The sequence below is a fragment of the Cyprinodon tularosa genome, unplaced genomic scaffold (assembly GCF_016077235.1).
Source record: "Cyprinodon tularosa strain WSP-4 unplaced genomic scaffold, ASM1607723v1 ctg5, whole genome shotgun sequence".
NCBI classification, from domain to species: domain Eukaryota; kingdom Metazoa; phylum Chordata; class Actinopteri; order Cyprinodontiformes; family Cyprinodontidae; genus Cyprinodon; species Cyprinodon tularosa.
In genome coordinates, this window is record NW_024039229.1 from 761,726 (window position 1) to 782,980 (window position 21,255).

General features: G+C 42.1%; 1 protein-coding gene and 1 non-coding gene across 2 annotated transcripts in view; one reads left to right on the top strand and one right to left on the bottom strand.

The window, feature by feature from the left end:
- Positions 1–2,760: 2,760 nt before the first annotated feature.
- The window catches only part of LOC119795017 (voltage-dependent calcium channel gamma-7 subunit-like), a 66,761-nt gene continuing 48,266 nt past the window's right edge, over positions 2,761–21,255 (top strand). The window contains exon 1 of the mRNA XM_038302821.1: positions 2,761–2,968. The gene's annotated coding sequence lies outside the window, so the exon portion shown is untranslated. The remainder of the gene's footprint in view (positions 2,969–21,255) is intronic.
- trnal-uaa lies at positions 9,689–9,771 on the bottom strand. Its single transcript has one exon. It is a non-coding gene; the product is annotated as a tRNA-Leu (tRNA).

The following is a 21,255-nucleotide window of genomic DNA, read 5'->3' on the forward strand; positions in this document are numbered from 1 at the left end:
GGAGGGGCAAAGTATTCCAAAGTCTGGGGCCAACTTCAGAAAAGGCTCTGTCCCCTCTGGTTTTAAGCCTCGTCTTAGGCACTATTAACTGAAGATGGCCCTCAGACCTCAGGGCATGTGCCAGAAAATAAATCCTGAGGAGGTCAGTGATGTATTGAGGAGCCATCCCATTCAGGGCTCTAAACACAAACAATGAAATCTTTAAATCAATTCTAAAATGAACAGGGAGCCAGTGCAAAGACGCAAGAACTGGTGTAATATGTTGATGTTTTCTGGTCCCTGACAAAAGACGACCCGCTGCATTTTGGACCAACTGCAGACGGGAGAGAGCTTGGTGGTTAATGCCTGAATAAAGTGCATTGCAGTAGTCCAGACGGCTAGAAATAAAAGAGTGTAAATCCTGCTCAAAGAGGTTAAAAGATAAAAATGGTTTCACCTCAGATAAAAGTTCGTGATGATAAAAACATGATTTTAAAACGCTATTTATTTGTTCGTTCAGTCTAAACTCGCTGTCTATGGTGACACCAAGGCTGGTTACTTTGGAACACACAAAATGCTTGAAAGGTCCCAAGTCAGAGATGGCACTTCCAAACACCATCACCTCTGTCTTGCTCTCATTAAACATTAGAAAGTTTTTTGACAGCCAAGCCTTTACATCACACAGACAGCCAAGAAGGGGTGTCAGGGGGCAGTGGCTGTTTTTAGCAATTGGCAAGTAAAGTTGACAGTCATCAGCATAGAAATGGTACGCTATACCATGTATGATAAAAATCTCTTTGAGAGGAAGGAGATAAAGTGCAAACAATAAAGGTCCCTATCCCTAACCACTTTGATCATTACCTCTGGCTATATGTGTAGGCGTATTGTCCTGTTGTCATGATTAAATTAAAGGTCTGACCCCAAGATGCAGAAGACCAAACAGAGAGACCAGGGAAAAGTTTAAACAGGTTTATTTAGGAAAAATGTGATGAAACCAGTGCTGTAAGGAGTAGAAGGGAATGAGTCCAGTGTTGCTCTGAACACTGCTCAACGGGGACTGGAAGGTGAGGGGAAGACATTGCGGTTAGTTCAGGCTCAGTGGGAAATTTGAATCTTAGGTTTAGAATTGGAGGAATAGGTTGCTGACCCACTTCTCCAGGGAAAGGTGTCCTTTATGAAATCCAGACTGTGAGGATTGTACCAGAGATTGTCTTGTTAGGTGATGGGTGGACTGGGTTACTCAGACTGCGGTTGTTCCCTGGTGAATGGAGAAGCTGACTGCCACTCTGATTTCCTGCGATACTTGAACGGGCTGCGGTGCTGATGAAACCTTTGCTTGGTGTTAAGCTCAAACGACCTCTTGGGGAAAGTGGGTCCAAACTTCCTGTTTGGGACCCCAGCTCAGTTAGAAGCTCAGTACCTCTTAGGGAAGGTGGGTCCAAACTTCCTGTTTGGAACCCCAACTCACACTGCAAAAAATAGAAATCTCAATAAGTTATTTTTTCTTAAAATAAGTGTGTTTTTCCTTGATTTGAGGAGGTAAGTAAGACACTTTGCCAATGGAACAAGACAATTTCCTTTTAAAATAAGAAAAAACTATTTTATCCTCTTATTTCAAGTAAATATTATCTAACTATCTTATTTTAAGAGTAAAAATACTCATTCCATTGGCAAATCATCTTATTTATCTACTCAAATTAAGGCTAAATATACTTAATTTAAGCCATTTTTTACTTATTTCTGGATTGTTTTTGCAGTGCAGTTAGAAGCTCAGTTGAACCTCCCAGAGAGAGAAGGACCGAACAAATCCAGTTTGCAGGATGACTTCCTGCCGAGAGGCAAAAACAAAGTTAAGACTTAGGTTGACAAAAACTCAGTTTGACTCAGAAAAACGCAGCTTGACTAGAGAATCCAAAACTGGCAAACAAAAGCTCAGGTTAGACTCTGCTAAAATAAGCTTGGCTAGAGTTCCCAGTATTGGCAAAACAAAGGCTTAGGTTAGACTCTGCTAAACCTAGCATGGCTAGAGTACCCTGTATTGGCAAACACTCTGGCGTTGAGGTAGTGGCAGTCAGCAGCTTAAGAACACTCCACAGGTAATGAGGCAATGAGCTGCAGGTGTGCAGGGAGAACCAATGAGGACGGGGCACCACCTGGTGGAGGGGGGAAGGAAATACAAAAACAGACCACACAAACTGGATTCCTGACAGGTGTAACACTCTGAAATTTTGCAAACTAGTCCAGGTTTCTTCCTGCAATCTTCCAACCAACTCTGACCAGCTTTTTCCTACAGATCAAAAGTGGCCCCACAGCAAAATATTGCCATTGCAATGTTCTATGGCAGGAAAAGTGGATGAAAAGTGTTTGGGAAATGATGAGACCTTACCCCGCTGATATTTTAATTTGAGCTTGATTAACTCTTTCCAAACATTTTCCCCTTTTTATTTTTGTTCCCATTCACATTAGAGAGATGTTAGTGTGTTCATTATTGAGTTAACCTTAATAGCTGCCACGCGTCTGAATCCGTCACGCTGTCAGAGTGCATGATGTGTCCTCATTTCCAGCAGGCACCGCGCTCTTGTGCACGCAGCTTTTTTTCGTGCGCGTGTGCGTGAGCCTCCTTCTCCATCTAGCCTACATCACTGCAACCCCACCGCCACCACCCCACCCCACCCCGTTCCTTCACACATACACACGCAGGGGAGACACACTAGTCCCACCTCCCTGTACCCAAACTAGTGAAGCCAATCCAAGCAATTCTCCGCAGTGCTGAAAGAGCATCGAAGTAAAGGAGAAGGCAGAGGAGTGAGAGAGGAGGAGCAAAAGAGAGGAGGGGAGATTTGGGGAAACACGAGTCAGAAGCAGAGTGGGTGTGAGAGCAGCAATACTGTAGGGCAAGGGAGAGATAAGGGGGTGGGGGGCGCAAATTTGGTTTGGCTTCTCAGTTCGCACATCACACTGCCTGCACCTCCAGCTCCTTATCTGCAGGGTGAGTATATTCATTATCTTCTTATTCTTTTCTGACACTGCCCTAATTGCACAAATGTATTTTTAATTTTCCTAAGCATCCTCTCTCATCTCTTTGAAAATGACTCTCACTTACTGGTTCTTATTTGAGCTCTTACTGTCAGGACTTCCTCCACTGTAGGTAGAAATTATGCTCATTCATGTTTGTGTTTGCATATATGCTGTGGAAGCCTTCTTGGTTTAATGCAATTTGGTAGAAGTGTGGTCCTGCTGGGTTGGGAACAGATGCGCGCTGCCCTGCGGGCGGCCGCCGGTCCCTCAGCGTTAGTAGAAGAATGCGCTGCGCGCAGATTAGTGCAGCGCATCTGGAGGCAGCTCGCCTAAGCGATGTTGTACAGTCTCATCAGAGTCTGGAGAACAGCAGCGCAAAGCTGCTTCACTCCCAGTGGTGCGTGGAAAAGAGAAAACAGAGTGAGGTGAGGTGGAGAAGGAGGGATGAGGCAGGGTGATGTGATTGTGCTACAACGTGTGCATCAGAGAGGAGAAAATGGATTTAAGGAGAGACCAGATAATTTAGAAACACTCTTTGGTTGTCCTCGGTTTACTGTTGTTATAACTGCAAATATCATATTTTTGTTTGTTTGTTTTTGTTTACTAAATGTACCATACATTGACCTACCAGACCTGCACAAAAAAGAAAATAAAAATGCAGCATTCTGGTCAGAGATTTGAAACTGATATGATTTAAACATAGAGGTATTTTCCAATATTGCAACAAGATTTCTATCACAACATTTTTTGTTACAGACTATCCCACTGAGCTTATGGAAAATGTTCTAATTACTTTGGATACAATCTGAAGGCCGTCCGATGTTTAGAGCTGAAAGTAATGTTTCATAACTCAGCTGTTGGAGGATGCTTCATTGTTTGTGTGTTTCCACACTGCAGGAGTTCAGTCATAGGTCAAATGGCTGGAACAGATCTTTTTTCGGAGTCTTATTGCAGAAAAGAACTTTTCATTCAAGGAAATAATGTGCAAACTAAACAAACAAACAAACATGTTTAATGAGATATTTAACTTAAATCCCAAATATCATAACTGTGATCAACGATGTTACTTTTTCTGTTTGAAGATATTCCCCCCTCTTGGTACCATGAGGTCGTTCATAGTTTAACATTTTACAAAAATGACTTAATGTTATTGTAATATTAGGCACCAAATTGCAAGGAAAGCAGCTTTTTTTATGTTAGACAAGTCGTATTGTGACTTAACGTTGTGAAAAACATTTGCATAAAAAAGTTAAACATCAAATTTGCTTTGGGGTAGTTAAATAATTTTGGAAGTAAGCTCAAGCAGAACATACACTGCTCAAAAACATTAAAGGAACATTTTGAAAACACGTCAGATCTCAATGTGGAAAAAAAAATCATGCTCTTTATTTTATTTTTTGCATTTATTTTATTTTATGATATGGACTAGGTAATGTGTTAGGAACAAAAGGATGCCACATCATTAGATGGAAATGAAAATTATGAGCCTACAGAGGGCTGAATTCAAAGACACCCCAAAAATAAAAGTGGTAAAAATGATGCCACAGGCTAGTCCATTTTGCTGAAATTTCATTGCAGCAACTCAAAATGGTATGCAGTAATTTGTATGGCCCCCACGTGCGTGTATGCATGCCAGACAACGTCGGGGCATGCTCCTAATGAGACGACGGATGGCGTTGTGGAATATCTCCTCCCAGATCTGGACCAGGGCATCACTGAGCTCCTGGACAGTCTAAGGTGCAACCTGGCGGCATCGGATATCGAAACATAATGTCCCAGACGTGTTCTATTGGATTTAGATCAGGCAAGCGTGGGGGCCAATTAGGAGTGTTGTAAACGAATATTTTAGTAATCGAGTAATCTATTGATTATTCTTACGATTAATCGAGTAATCGGATAAAAAAAAATTATAAAATAAACTATTGGCAAATCTGCAATAACACCAGTTAGTCCAGATCAGTCCAATATCTCCTTTTTGAGCATCCCTAACAGTTAAATGTTTGTAGTTTAGAAAGTTTACTTGTAACAGTAGTTTGCTTTAACCTGAAGAAAAGTTATAAGATATTAAATTATATTCAAATAATAAAGTGGCAGGCTCACAAATATGCTTATAAAAATGTCTAAATGTAAAGGTTTGAGTTTGTACAGAGTTCTGCAGCCTTAACTAGTCATGATAAAATGCAAAAATGTTCATTGCTATTTTTATTAAAACGATGCTATTATTTATTCTTGATTGCTTAGGTATAAACAAATATAGAATTACTACAAAAAATATTAATCAAAAATTTCTAATTCATACATTACAGTAGCGAGAAGAAAAGACTAACTTTTCAGGATGGAAAGACACCAATAAATAAATGCTTTTCAGCTTATGCCTGTAATCTGTTGCTGCGTATTTTTATTAACAAACTTACATTAAGTCCTGCATAATTTCTTTCAGTTCCACCCTCACATACAATTTACACTACACCCGGTTAAGTAACCGCTATGTTTAGATGTAACGTTAGCAAAATAATGTGCCTCAATTTACATCTATAACATGGCAGATTATCACACAACGTAGTTAGCAAAGAGAACATAAACGTTACCTGTTGGCAACCGTGTACGAGTTGGATGCATGTAGCGGGTGTTTTCTCTTCAGATGCTGCAACATTGATGTCGTGCTGTTGTGGTACGCCAATTCTGCTTTGCAGTGGATGCATTGCGCTGTGTTGTCCTTTCTGTTTAGCCTAAAATGTTCCCAAACTTTAGACATTTTTTGTCGCTTTCGGGGTTCTCCTTCTGAGCTTTCTCCGGTTCTCTCCATAGCTACAAACTTAGCACAAGCGCTCCAGGCGCTAACGGAAGTGGTAGCGTTGTGCAACACAAAAACCCTCCGGCTAGACCAGTGTGCTGCGGATTTAACAGCATTGCTTATTACAATACAATAAATTTAGCGAAGCTTCGAGGCAGATAAATTTCCTCGAGGATTTTTTGTAATCGAGTTACTCGAGTTACTCGATGAATCGTTTCAGCCCTAGGGCCAATCAATGGTATCAATTCCTTCATCCTCCAGGAACTACCTGCATACTCTCTCCACATGAGGCCGGGCATTGTCGTGCACTAGGAGGAACCCAGGACCCACTGCACCAGCATAGGGTCTGACAATGGGTGCAAGGATTTCATCCCGATACCTAATGCCAGTCAGGGTGCAGTTGTCTAGCCTGTATAGGTCTCTGCGTCCCTCCATGGATATGCCTCCCCAGACCATTACTGACCCACCACCAAACCGGTCATGTTGAACGATGTTACAGGCGGCATAAGGTTCTCAATGGCTTCTCCAGGCCCTTTCACGTCTGTCATATATGCTCAGGGTGAACCTACACTCATCTGTGAAAAGCACAGGGCGCCAGTGGCGGACTTGCCAATTCCGGTGTTCTGTGGCACATGCCAATCGAGCTCCACGATGTGGGGCAATGAGCTCAGGGCTCACTAGAGGACGTTAGGCCCGTAGGCCACACACGTGAAGTCTGTTTATGATTGTTTGGTCAGAGACATTCACACCAGTGGCCTGCTGGAGGTCATTTTGTAGGGGTCTGGCAGTGCTCCTCCTGCTCCTCCTTGCACAAAGGAGCAGATAATGGGCTTGCTGATGGGTTGTAGACCTTCTATGGCCCTGCCCAGCTCTCCTGGGTAACTGCCTGTTCCCTGGAATCACCTCCATGCTCTTGAGATTGTGCTGGGAGACGCAGCAAACCTTCTGGCAATGGCACGTATTGATGTTCCACCCTGGAGGAGTTGGACTGCCTGTGCAACCTCTGTAGGGTCCAGGTAACACCTCATGCTAACAGTAGTGACAGTGACCCTAGCCAAATGCAAAACTGGTGAAAAAGAGTCAGAAAAAATGTCAGTGGCCTCCACCTGTAAAACCATTCCTGTTTTGATGGTTGTTTCATTGTTGCCCCTCTAGTGCACCTGTTGTTAATGTAATTTACACCAAAGCAGCTGAAACTGATTAACAACCCCCTCTGCTACTTACCTGACCAAATCAATATCCCAGATGTTTAATTAACTTGATGCTATACTCTGATTACAAAGTGTTCCTTTAATTTTTTTGAGTAGTGTATTTAGTGGACCTGCCTCGAACTAAGACAATCACACAGCCTGCCCCACTCCCTTAACTCCATCTGTGTGGGATTTTCTTTGCCATCGTCATGTAACAGATCTAGTTTGAAAAAAAAAAAAATTTGAAATAGAAAATACTAGCATGTAGTTTAAATATTCCTTTATTAAAAGAACAAAAATTTGTGTTGCTTGATAATTCAATCTTTTCGTTGAATCTTTCTATTATTTACTATTGACCTGCATAAACTAATAGTTTTCTTTTAGTTTTTTAAATCTACTGCATTTCACAATGTTTAAAAACGATGAATGGTAAACGGCTTGTACTTACACATAAAGCACCTTATTTAGCTTCCAGATTACATTTTTTTTCCCCGTGCTTTGCGTATAGTATTTATAGTAAATAAATGTTTATTTTATATTCATAGGTTTTTAGATTTCTGCATCGTTTCAAATGCTCTTTGCCATCCAGGTCAAAAAAGGCCAAAGTAGCCGTATTTCCTGCATGATAACAGATCTTCTAATTAGACAGCAAATTCTTTTTGACCAGCAATAAATTATTGCTTTATATAAAATGACCTTTAATTGCTGTTACAATAAAAAAAAAAAGAAAATGTTTGTGCCGAAGCCATCTCAGTACAGGTTCTCCTGGTCTCGCTTTGAAAAAATTGCACAAAAAAAAGGTCTGACTTTATTTTTTCCTAGTTGGCCTCTGTGTTAAAGCCAGAGGTTTTAAGATGCCCCTAAAAACTTAGGGTTTTGGACATACCAACAATACTGGGGAGGTAATAGAAGGGGTAAAAGAGCCCCTTTCTATATCTTAATAAACTCATCTTTCATTAATATGCAATATATACAGTTGTCTGCCCCTCTGCTAACGAAAATATTTGGTCTTAAGTTTTTGAGTAGATCACAAAAAATGAAGATATTAAAGGACATAAACATTACTGTAGAAACCCTTTCAAAACATATCTTTTATACAGGTTTGAAATGTCAAATATTTCAGAACAGAAAAATTCAGAAAATCCGGTTTTAACTTGATCTTTGCTCTCTCCATCCATCTGTTTTTTTTTCACTGCATTTATATTGTTCTTGCATAAAATCTTAATAAAGAGCTCCATTCCTGCATTTATGTCACAATCACCCAGAACTCTTTCAGACACAAAATTATATGGCAAAAACACACCTTCAATAAAAATTTTACTCAAAATAAATAAAATAAGTATTTGTTTTATTTCTTAAGAAATAGAAATACATTCTTATATCACAAGGACATATGAACAAGGAGATACACTGAGACACAATATTTTGTTTACCCGAAGTAGAAATGATAAGCTCCAGTGATCAGATACTAGCAGATGCCCTGGACACCAAAGGGCAGACTTAATAAACATCTGTCTGCTTCATTAAAAAGATGTTTTCAGGTCTGTTGAGTGCTTGTATGAGGCATCAGGTAACATCCCCATCAACTGCTCTGTGAGGTGAGGGAAAATGAATCAGTCACTAACTGGAGTTTTTGAAACAGCTGACTGATGATTTGAGTCATTCCCAGTGGCAGGGTCAGTTTCACTACCGGAGCTCAATGAGCCATGAAGCTTTTCAGATCTTACACAGAGAGACTAAAACATATCACCTCTGTCCGACAGGCTACTTTATCCTAACTTCAGAAAAAATGAAGATTAAACAGTGTTTTGTTTTTTATTTTTATAATTTTTAGCCAGTTATGTAGAACATGAAACTTTTGTGAAGAAATATATCCAAACTTGAACTTTGAAATATAATTATTATATTATTGTTTTTAAGAAGTGAGCAAGATTCCATTAAAATCTGTTTTTTTTTTTTTTTCATTTTCACCACTAAGGTTAATAATCTCCATAATTCCTGCTCCAGTTTCCAGCTGTTATTTCTTCTTTTATTTCAGCCTCCACATTCTACCTCTGGCTCTATATTCTTAGATAGCTCCCCTGTTCCCAATCACTAACCATCACTCCCATTATTTAGATTATCCGTCTGTTTACTGCTAATTTTTTGACAAAAATCCTTTCCCTGGATGTCCAGGATTTTTGTGTGTTTTGTTGTTTCTTCTTACTTGCCTTTATTTTGTCTCTCAAGTTTTGTATCATATCAATATAAATGTATATTTAGAATCAAGTTAAATTATAAATGTAAAACATTGAACTCGACTTTCATGCATATTATTTGGTACAAATACATTATATTGACACCTTTTTTCATAAGAGAAGCCAACAGATGCTGATGCTGGCTCAGTTGTTTCTTACCCATTGGGTCAGAGCAAATGAAACTAAATCATTTCAAGTACTCTTTAGAAGGATTTTTTGTATAACATTTGAACTTTATTGATCATATTGGAAAAATTTATCTCTGCATTTAACCCATCCCCTTGGGGAGCTCAAAGACTCAGGTTTGTAGTCTGTGGGAGTGGGAATATAACTCAGAACCTCAGGATTGCTTAATGCCCTAACAAATAGGCGGCCACTGTCCAAACAAAATCTAATATGGGCTTATTAGCAAAGCTTGATTGCTGGGTTTGGGTGTGCAGTTGCCAAGTACTGGGCTCCAAACAAGAGGTTACCAGGAGTGGGGTTTGAACCCACGTGAGCATTTGCTCATTGGATCTTAAGTCCAACGCCTTAACCACTCGGCCATCCTGGTCTGTGTAAGCTTAGGTAGAATTGAATCACGAGAGCGTCTCGATGCCTATCCAGAGGTCTTTGTCAGTTGTGTTGGTTCGCACCAGAGCAGTCTCTAGTTGGAGCTCGGATGTAATTAAAGGGTTGGTTATACTCCCCGCAGCAGTGTGTGGCAGTGAGCTTGACGCAGAAATTTTTGATTTATACTCAATATTGAAGCGTGGTCTGCGCTACGTTATATTCCACACCACAATGCAAGAGGGACAATCATGAACTAGCTGTGGGTCTAGATACGGCCACGGCGGTGAAGAAGTGGGGGCAAGTTTGTGCGAAAATGAAGGGACATGAGGGCAAAAAAGAGCGGGGATCCAGGTGGAAAAAGGGTCCCAGCATTCTCGTGCACCTCGCTCTTCTAGGAGGTCCACCTTCACAAGTTTTTTCCCGCAATTGCATCATACAAACAAAACAAGCCAGTAAGCGTATGTAGATTCGGGGGAAAAAAACTAAGTATTTCAAGATCCCTCTGTTAGAGTCTGTTAAACCTGACTATCTTAACAGTTTAAAATCATCCATTGGAATAAAATTATGATTATAGGAATAACACAACACAAAATCTGTATTAAAAAAATGAAATGAAAAAAAAAGAGAAACTTTAGCATTGATTGATGTTTTAATTAGTTTTTTTTTTACGTTGGTTCTCTTTAAGCTAAGTTTCATTGGTTTTATTGGTTTCATTGGTTTTATTTCTAGTTATTCTAGTTGTATGGGACTTCTTATGTATTTCTTGTTTACCCTCTGTTCCCCTCTTGTGTCAGTCTCCTTTTGCTTGCTCCCTTCTAGATTCTTCTGTCCAAACCTGCTCCCAATCGGCTGATTAGCCTGGTCTTTGTTCAGCCTGCCATTTATAGCCCCCCTAGTCAGTTACAGTTGACTGGTTCCTCGTCATTTCTTTTACCCTCATGTGTGTTTCTTTTGACATCTCCTGGATTTTGGCTTTCTGTATTTTGTTTGTGGACTTTTGCTTCTCTTGACCTTTGGAACATCATTAAATTGGCAAAACACATCTCTGCCTTCCCCCAATCTGACAATTTGTATTCATATGTACAGGCCAGTCAGAGCCAAATGTCCTTATAAACATCATTCACACTTCCTTAAAAAGCATGGACAGTAACAGGAGATTGTTTTTCTTTTAGTTGAGATGGCAGCTCTATAACATTGCATTTGCAAATGTGGTTCATGTATTGTAGAATACATGAATGAGTGTGATATGCTGCATGTGTGTAACAAGGGCTTTCCTTAATCTTTGGGTGAAGAAGTGTCCTTTAAATCTTTCTCCTCTGTCAACACCTTTCCACATCATATTATCCTGTCTTTCACATACCCAGCCTCCTCAGTGTTTATGGGTGCCTTTCCTTTATTCAGCTGCATAAGCTCATTATCGTTATCAGCCCAGCTGTCATTCTATAGGATGAGTGTTTGTTTCTCAAAGCTTTCATGGCTCTAAATACTGTTTTGAGAATGAAGCAGCTTCTCTGTTTCTGAAAGTTAACAAAATGCTGAGGCTAGCCAGATGTATTGGAGCAGGTATGGGATATTTATAAAAGATATGTTCTTTCTAGTGAGATTAGGGTAAATATCCTTTTCATATTTATATGTTATCTATCAGTCTCTCTTTGTGATACTTTTATCCTCTGTTTTCAGCCTCTCTCTGAATTTATCAAGAGACTTATTCTATCTCAATTTTATTTATTTAATCTTCTATCCATTGTTATATGGACATTTTTTTATTCTTCTTTTTTGTGCAGATTATTTTTTACATTAACCTGCGCTGTTCTTCTAATTTTTTCCATCTCTGATCATCATCCTGTCCTCTATGACTCCTTTTGCCCTCTTTTCTTGTTACCATTTCATGTCATCTTTAAATATCACCTAGCTTCCTGCCAACTGGCACAACCTTCTCTCTGCTGACAGAGGGACATATTGCCTCCTCCACAGAAAAACTACTCCCACCCACCTCACCCCCAATGCTAGCAAAACAAACCTGGGAACGCCATCTGTGGATCCCCCAATGGGAACCATGGGATGTGTAGTTGCGTGGTTCTCAGTAGTAGTTTTGCCCTGTATATAGTTCACACATAGCTGATGTCAGATTTTTTATCTCTTGTCTGTTTTGTTATTATGCCTTTCTCCTTTTCTTTTTTATTTGTGGATTCCTAGAATCTCTTTGTTTTGATGGAGTTTTTCTCTCAGAAAGAATTTTTCTTTTTATATCACATTTTCAAACTTTTTTCATGTGAATATAATCTTGACTTTCATAAAAGAAAATGTCAACAATAATAAAAACAATCTTGTAGCTATCTGTATATTCATGTCTTGTAAGAAGGTGTGACTTCACCCTACTCATAGTTTTTCTGCCTTAAACAGGATTCCTTACAGCACTCCCCTATATTTATATTCAACCAATTTACACTGAAGCCTACAAAAGACAGGACCCTACAACATCAAGCTACCACCGTCGCTGTTTAGCTTGTGAATTCCATCTCTAGGCCTATACACTTTGTCATTTCCTCTCAGATGTTACGATTCTAGTTGGTGTCAAATTATTCTATTTTTTCTTTCCTGGTAAGTTTGGTCTTCTGGGCAACAGTGGTGTTGGATGCAGGAGTCTGCCCTGCAACCAGAGGGTTGTCTGTTCAAGCCCTGGCTTCAGCCTTCAGTGTTGTTGTGTCCTTGGGCAAGACAATTCACCTGCCTTCCCTAGTGATGGTCGTCTCCTGGTGGCGCCAGTGCGCCAATGGAGCTTGCCACCATCAGTGTTGGTTGGTAAATGGTTGAATAGCTGAATGTAGTGTAAAGCGCTTTGGACAAGTGCTCTGACTTGTAAAAGTGCTATATAAGTGCAGGCAATTTACCATTTCTTTTTTGTTTCTAACTAATATGTCAGGCATGCTATATAGATAAGTTGGTTTGCTACATGTGAAAAGACAGTTTTCCTCTTCAAAGAATGAAGATGAAGTGTATGTGTTTTTGTTGAGAGGTTTTATGTGAGCTAGTTTGTCATTTGGAGGTACATAGCTGTTACCACTACTGAAAACAATAGACAGCCCATAATGCTCTGCACAAAAGAGCAGTGAAGGACTGGGTGACACTGCTCCAAATGGTCACAGGCGACTCAGGCAGACAGACACAAGGCACCACCTTAGAGCGACCGGACACCCAAATGAATGAAAGTACGAATGAAGATGTGAATTTTTAAATGCATTCATATCGGGGAGGTGTCTGAGAGGCTGCTGTGCTTGCTGACAGCAAAGTCGCCCCTATTGCCAAAGCTCAAGTGTCTCTAGTGTATATGCATTGAAGCACAGGTAGGGGCCAAACAGTCTGTAGGCCTTTAATAATAATAATAATAATACATTTTATTTCAAGCGCCTTTCAAAACACTCAAGGTCACTGTACATATAAAAACAATAGATGGTAAAAAGCAGTCGTCATAATTAAAAGAAACAACACAAATTACACAGAGGAAAGTAATATAAAATCATAATGAAAAGGCAATCTTGAACATGTGGGTTTTGAGTTTGGCTTTGAATACGGGTAAAGACTCGGTTTTGCAGATGTCAGAGGGGAGAGAGTTCCAGAGTGTGGGCGCAGAACGTGAAAAAGCTCTGCTCCCCATGGTTTTAAGACGGGCTGAAGGAACAACTAAGTGAGTGGTAGAAGAAGATCTAAGAGTGCGGGAGGGAGTAGAAATTTGAAGTAAATCAGAAAGGTATGGAGGGGAGAGATTGTGAATAACTTTAAAAGTAAGTAGGAGGATTTTGAACTGAATTCTATACTTCACAGGTAGCCAGTGGAGCTGCTGCAGGACTGGGGTGATGTGATGAAAAGAAGGGGTTCTAGAAATGATGCGAGCTGCTGAGTTTTGTACTGACTGAAGCCTGTGAATGGATTTTTGAGGAAGACCGAAAAGAAGAGAATTACAGTAATCAATGCGGGAAGTGACCAGACTATGAACAAGAGTGCAGGTGGAGCTAGTGGAGAGAGAGGGGCGAAGGCGATTGATATTGCGTAAGTGAAAGTAAGCGGAACGGGTAAGGTTGTTAATGTGAGAGGAGAAGGACAAGGTACTATCAAGGATGACACCCAGACTCTTGACCTGGGGTGAGGGGGAAATTATGGAGTTGTCAAATGAAAGGGAGAAACTGTCAGCTTTGGATAAAGTAGATTTTGTTCCCACTAAGAGGATTTCGGTCTTGTCATTATTCAGTTTAAGAAAGTTGGAGGTGAACCAGGATTTTATTTCGGTTAAGCAGGAGATTAATGAAGGAGGTGGGAGTGAAGAGTTTGGTTTACAGGAAAGATAGAGCTGGGTGTCATCCGCATAACAGTGAAAATTGATGTTGAATTTCCTAAAGATATTGCCAAGGGGGAGAATGTAGATGATAAAAAGTAGGGGTCCTAGAACAGAGCCTTGGGGAACACCGGTGGTAACTGGAGAGGAGTTGGAACGATATGACTTAATCTGAACAAACTGAGTGCGGCCAGAAAGATAGGATTGAAACCAGGCTAGGGGAGTGTGAGTGATGCCAATTGTATAAAGTCGATGGAGTAGGGTAGAGTGTGAAACTGTGTCGAAGGCTGCACTTAGATCAAGAAGAATGAGAATGGAAATTAGACCAGAGTCACCTGCTATTAAAAGATCATTGATTATTTTTAAGAGGGCGGTTTCAGTGCTATGACGGGGACGGAAGCCAGACTGGAACTGTTCATAAAGGTTGTTGTGAGTTAAGTGAGAATGAAGTTGAGAAGCGACTGTTTTTTCCAATATTTTTGAAATAAAAGGTAAATTTGAAATTGGCCTGAGATTATTGTAATTGTTGGGATCTAGTCCAGGTTTCTTCACAATAGGAGTGATAATAGCAGTTTTGAAAAGAGATGGAACAATTCCAGAACCAAGAGAGGAGTGGATGATGGCAGTTATGAAGGGGAGGAGAGCGTGAAGGCAGGATTTAACCAGGGCAGACGGGATGGGATCAAGTGGGCAGGTGGAAGATTTAGATTTGTTGATAAAATCAGAAATATCGGAGAGGGTAGGGAGATAAAAGCTGCAAAAAAGCTGGCAGGGTGAAGGGGTTATAGGGGAAGGGGGTGACAGGATAGGAGACAGGCACTGGTGAATTATTTTGATTTTATCATTGAAAAACTGCATAATCGAATTGCAGGCGTCGGTTGAGCATAGGTGGGGAGGAAGAGAAGCTGGGGATTTGAAAATATTGTTAAACACCAAAAACAGAGTCCGAGAATTACTTTCGTGTGAGGAGATCAGGTTGGAATAGTAAGTGGATTTAGTTTTAGTGATTAGTTCTTTATATTGAGTTATCTGAGTTATATACATTTCACTGTGAATTGTTAAACCGGTTTTCTTTTTAAGTCTTTCAAGTTGACGGCACTTAGCCTTCATGGTCCGGAGTTCAGGGGTAAACCAGGGGGCGGAGTGGGAAAAGGTGACAGTCCGGGATTTTGTTGGGGCAAGGAGGTTCAAAATATCATTTAAGCAGTTATTGTATTAAGATGTCAGTTCATCCGGTGAGGAAGAAGAATCCAGGATTAAAGTTCTTAGGATGTGTGAAGAGAGAGTGTCCAAGTTAATGTTCTTAATGTTCCGGTATGAAAGGAGCCGTGGGGTCTTTGCTGTGAAGAGACGAGGGGAAATGCTGAATAGAAGGAGGAAATGATCAGATATGTGAAGATCCTCAGCTGAACAGTTAGAGGGGGTAAGACCAGAGCAACAAATTAGGTCAAGAGTATGACCTTTAGAATGAGTTGGAAAATTGGAAAACTGATCAAAACCAAAATTGTCCAGACAAGATAGGAAATCTCTGGCGAGGGGAAGGTTAAAATTGTCCATGTGAATATTAAAATCCCCCACCAATATTACATTGGGTGAGAGAGAGGAGAGGAGGGTTAGAAGATCTGTTAGTTCATTTAAAAAGTCACTATGTGGCTTGGGGGGGCGATAGACGGCCGCAACAATGGTAGGTGTAGGGCCAGAGAGTGTACAGGACAGGCATTCAAATGAGTTGTAGGAAGGCACAGTGACGGGAACCACCTTCCATTTCTCGTTGTAGAGTACCGCGAGACCGCCTCCTCGGCGCGTCACGCGGGGCTGGCAAAGGTAAACAAACCCGGGTGGAGTGGAGTCATTTAGTTGTGAAAAGTTATTAGGCTGTTGCCAAGTTTCCGTTAGAATCAGAAAGTCCAGTTCACGGTCAACAAGGATGTCTTGGACGAGATGACCCTTGTTTGTAAGCGAGCGGATATTGAGGAGACCGAAGTTGAGGGTGATGTTTTGGAGTTTGACTGGAGGCTTAGCCGACCTAGCTGGGCTGGCTAGCACGCTGTGGTTCACAGTCCGATGGGATTTACGTTGAGAGCGGCGAGTTGAGGACCAGTAGGATTTAACAGGTTTGAAGTCGCTGGGATGGAAGAGTCGGCGAGATCCGCGGTGTGTGTATTTCCGGCGGGGTAGGAGAGCAATATCAGGGTAGAAGTTTAAAGATGCTGGCGGAGGTTCAGTCAGAAGTGAGCGGATGCCGAGGAGCTCTATTGCGGTGTACTGGATTAGACCAAATCCAGGACGGAGAAGAGGCAACATGAAGATCAGGATTATTACGGTCCAGGTGAAAATCTGTGGAGGCCACATCATTTGTAGCAGCAGCTGGTCCGGGGGGTCGAAGGGCTGGATAGAGAGGCAGGTAAGATTACACTTTTGCCGAAACTTGACGAAGCATGAAGAGTATCCGTAACAAAGTTTCAGAGTAGCTCCAAGCGTTGGGTTGTGGAGGATTGTTCATTTAGTCCATGAAATTATTCGCAAAAATTGTAGAGCACAGCTGTCGGAGAGTAGCGGCGCCAGAAATCACGCCAGCGTCCACTCAACCGGAGAGTGATTGACTAATTGTCAATCATTCTGGTGATATGGTTATCTAAGGCCGTCCTGCGTGCCTGCCCATTAGCTAACTTTTTCTGAGCAAGTGCACATCCAGCCGCATATATGTGGTGAGCTACGGTTTCAGATAGTCACTGAAGCTCACCTTTCTCACCATGGTTCTTTGAAAATAGCCGGGGGTCAGAGAAAAAGTGTCCACGAAGTGTATGAGAAGAAAAGAAAGTCTTCAGACGATGCAAATATATCCCAGAATCCCAGTACTATGGGATTTGCTGTCACAGCGGCCCGCTGTCACCATAGGCTGTCGCTTCCTAGACTTCCTAGTCTTAGTCTAAATGAGGAAAATAGTTTTTTGTCTTAGTCAAATTTTAGTCATTTTAGTCAACACTGTAAATAATAGAACTTCTTCACACACCGCTTTTTTTTAAGCATATATATCACACTGTACAGAATAAAGGCCAGAGCACACAATCCACTTTACCATTGAGTTCTCCAGGGCTTTCTGCTCTTTGTCGTTGGTTTGTACGGTAGGGGTGCTCCCAACATCTCTGCAACAGACTTCCCTTCCTTTCCCAACCTCCAATTTGGCTGTGGTGTCACTGTGTCAGGTTTCTAGTTTAAATGATTAATATCCAGTGTATCAGTAGAACATCTTTCTTCCATGACAGAGTGACAGACAGATACAGACACAGGAATGCACACATCCACATGCATGCGCGCCCACACACACACACCCACCCGTTCCTTACCTTCTTACATATGGCAGCATGTTGGCACCTCAGATGTCGCTTGAGATTTGTTGTGTTCTTCCCTGCCTTGTTGAAGGCGCAGACTCTTTGGTGGCGTCCTTCCTCCGGTGTTTTCCTTCGCATTGTAAACAAAATGGCTCGATACATCCAGGCGTTGTTTAACAAACCACACACTGGTATCCACAATGACTGCGAAGTTGAGCTATGAGCCTCGAAACCAGGTCCTCTGTGTAGGTGTCGCACTGAACAAAAAGATGTCACTGCCCCCTCCGCAGACACTCTGCTGCACCTCTCCAAAATTGTAGCTGACCGCAGACAGGAGGCCGGCTTGTCTTGTTTTTATGACCGAAATTGTGGAAAGCAACTCGTGAAGTTGGACAAGCTAGAAGAGCGAGGTGCGCAAGAACGCTGGGACCCTTTTTCCACCTGGATCCCCGCTCGTTTTCGCCGTCATGTCCCTCTGTTGTTGCACAAACTCGCCCCCACTTCCTCATCGCCTTGGCCGTGTCTAGACCCACAGCGTATTGTAGCGCAGACCACGCTTCAATATTGAGCATAAATCAAAAATGTCTGCATCAAGCTCAATGCGACACATTGCTGCAGGAGTAACGTACTACTGACTGAGCGCCACAAGGCACTGTGGGACAGGCACCGTGTAGGGACAAACAGCGCAACAATGCGTAACCTGCTATGAAGCTCAAGAAACACTTATATTAACAATTACAAATTAATCATAAACAGTTACATTTCTTAATGTCCATTCGTCAATGGATCATAAATTTCGTCTGCCTCAGTCTCTTTGACGAAAATCCTTCTTTATTTTCATCATATTTTTATTTTCTGTAAACAATTTTTGTGCATTATTGTCTCGTCATCGTCACGGGAAAAAGGGGCATTGACGAAATATTTTCGTCATCGTCATGGTTGACGAAATGAACACTGCTGGCGACTAATAACAAAGATGGTGCAGGTACAGCGCAGTTACGTCACTAACAGAGCAAAAAGCTGTGATCATCTGTCCAAACGGTCAGTTAACTGAATTTGCTATAAAGTCCACTATATAGTCCCCGCTATACAGTAGTAGCCATTCAAAATTTCAAAATTTTTCTTGATGGGCCATTGGCCCACCATTGGCTGGTCCCCTACAATTCCTTTTTTTAAAATCAATATTTGTACTAAAATATTCTTTCTGTCATGAGTTATGGACATTAAGATCTAAAGAGAAGCATCATCTCCTGGTCAGACCTTTTAATTCAATGAAAGAAGGAGGGGGTCACTCCACTGGCTGGAAGTTGGCTGCCATTTGGCTGGCATTTGGGCCATTTTGAATGGCTGCTGCTGTATGTGGACAAAGTAAGCTTGTATGAGTAATCAGAACAGCATATTTTTAACAGGGCATGCATAAGGAGAAATGGGCTTATGCATGCTCTTGCACATGCATTTTTTTAAGTAGAGAGGGTGGGTCTTTTAACAAATCCTCCACAATACCTATTTTGTTATGCAACCTCTTTCTAAAATTTAATTCTTGGCATATTTGCAAAGCTACTGGGCCTCCTTTCTTATAAATGTGGATGGTTTTGTGGCAAGTTGTATATTAATAAGATTACATTCCGCTTAATAGAAATATGATCAAATTCATTTCCAAAGACCTAAGTTATTTCTAATAGAATTTGACTTTGAAATATTTTCCTCTTTTACAACAGGTTCAAAAAGCTGCTTTTTTATACCTGTTGGCTGTTGGGTTGCTTACTATTCAGAAGGTACATTAAAATACTTGCATAGTTACTAAAGAAAACAAACTAACATCGAGAAGAACTCACTCTGTTTGTGCTGCAAAGGTAGACCCTAGTTGCTAAATGGGTTATATTGAGAAATTAATTCTTGTAAACCAAGCCTCTAATTTGGGAAACTTACGATCATTACACTCATGAACCCATTTCAGGTCAGCAATGTATGTATGACATGATTCAAAAGTTGACTCTGGCGCAGACACAATGCGAGTAGGGAAGCAGTTAGATAGTTTATTGAAAAGTTTTACAGAATAAAGTTCAGCCTGGCGTGATGGTTCGGATAACTGCGGCTTCTTCAGGAACTGCACGGAGAGAGATATAAGTTAGATGCTGGCAGGAGGATCCGAGTTATTTAGAGAAGATGCTGATTTCTTACAGTTCTTGGAGAGCGGTGCAGCTGGAGGGGAGGTTGGAAGAGCCCACTGAGATTGAGTCTTAGACGGAGATGGAGGGCTTCGACTTGGGAGCTCCAGAGGGTGGACAGGCAGGCGAGCAGTCGAGGGGAGGATCCAGGAGGACTGAGAGGAGGACCGGCTAAGAAACAGCAAGGCTTCTAGGAGAGAGAAGGAGGACACGGAGATAAGCTTAAGTCTAAACTATTGGTTCAGTCTTAGGAGAGCTAGCAGGTAGGTTACCACTGTGTGGAACTTTAACCGACTGGCGTCCGTCCCAGGGAATCCACTCCTCTAAATACTGCTTCCTGATTGCGTCCAATTGGAACCAGCTGGAGGCTCGTCAGGACTGGAGTCTAAGGAGGAAAAGGTAAGAAAGAACCCTAACGCAGCTCAGCACACAATCCAGTGAGCCCAACAGTACCCCCCCCCCTCAAGGGACGCCACCTGGCGGACGAGTAGAAGAAGACGCCGAACGGCGCTCAAAGTCGGAGATGAGCGTGGGATCCAGAATGAAGGAGCGCGGAACCCAGGACCGCTGCTCCGGACCATAACCCTCCCAATCAACCAGATACTGGCAACCCCGACCACGGGGGCGGACATCCACAATGCGGCGCACAGTGAAGGCGGGGTGGCCGTCAACGATCCGGGCGGGTGGAGGGGGTCTGGACGGAGGGCACAACGGGCTGAAAGACACAGGCTTGACTTGGGAAACATGAAAAACGGGATGGACCCGAAGGTGAGAAGGAAGCTTCAGGCGGACAGTGATAGGACTGATGACAGCTTGGACAGGAAAAGGGCCCAAAAACCTAGGAGAAAGTTTACGGGAGCACCCCTTAAGAGGGAAGTTCTTTGATGAGAGCCAGACCTGTTGTCCAGGGGAATAGACTGGAGCAGGGACACGCTTGCGGTCAGCGATCTTCTTGTTGAGGGCAGCAGTTTGGTTCAGGGCTGCCCTGGTCTGGTCCCAGATCCGGCGACAAGCCTCCATGTGATCCTTCACAGAGGGGATGACGGCATCTGGAAAAGATGAGGGGATGAGGGATGGCTGATAGCCAAGAGAGGCTTCAAAAGGGGACAACCCAGAGGCAGCAGAAATGTGAGAATTATGGGCATACTCAACCCACGGTAAATATGTACACCAGGAGGAGGGGTTGTTGGAACAGACGCAACGAAGTGCGTTTTCCAGTTCCTGGTTCAGTCTCTCACATTGCCCATTGGTCTGGGGATGAAACCCTGAACTGAGGCGGGGTTTGGCTCCCAAGATAGAGCAAAAGTCTCTCCAGACCCGAGAAACAAATTGAGGACCCCGGTCTGAAAGAATTTCTAAGGGGATGCCGTGAAGTTTGAATACATGTGAAAACAAGAGGCGAGCAGTAACAGCAGCAGATGGAAGCTTGTTAAGAGGGATTAAGTGGCAGGCTTTGGAAAACCTGTCGATGATTGTCAGTATAACTGTCTTATTTTCGGAGACAGGAGGGCCAGTGACAAAATCCAGGGCAATATGCGACCAAGGCCGGTTAGGGACAGAGAGAGGTTGCAGGAGACCAGCTGGAGGGCGGTGAAGGTTCTTTCCACAAGCACATGTGGAGCAGGCTGAGACAAACTCCGACACATCTTTGTTGA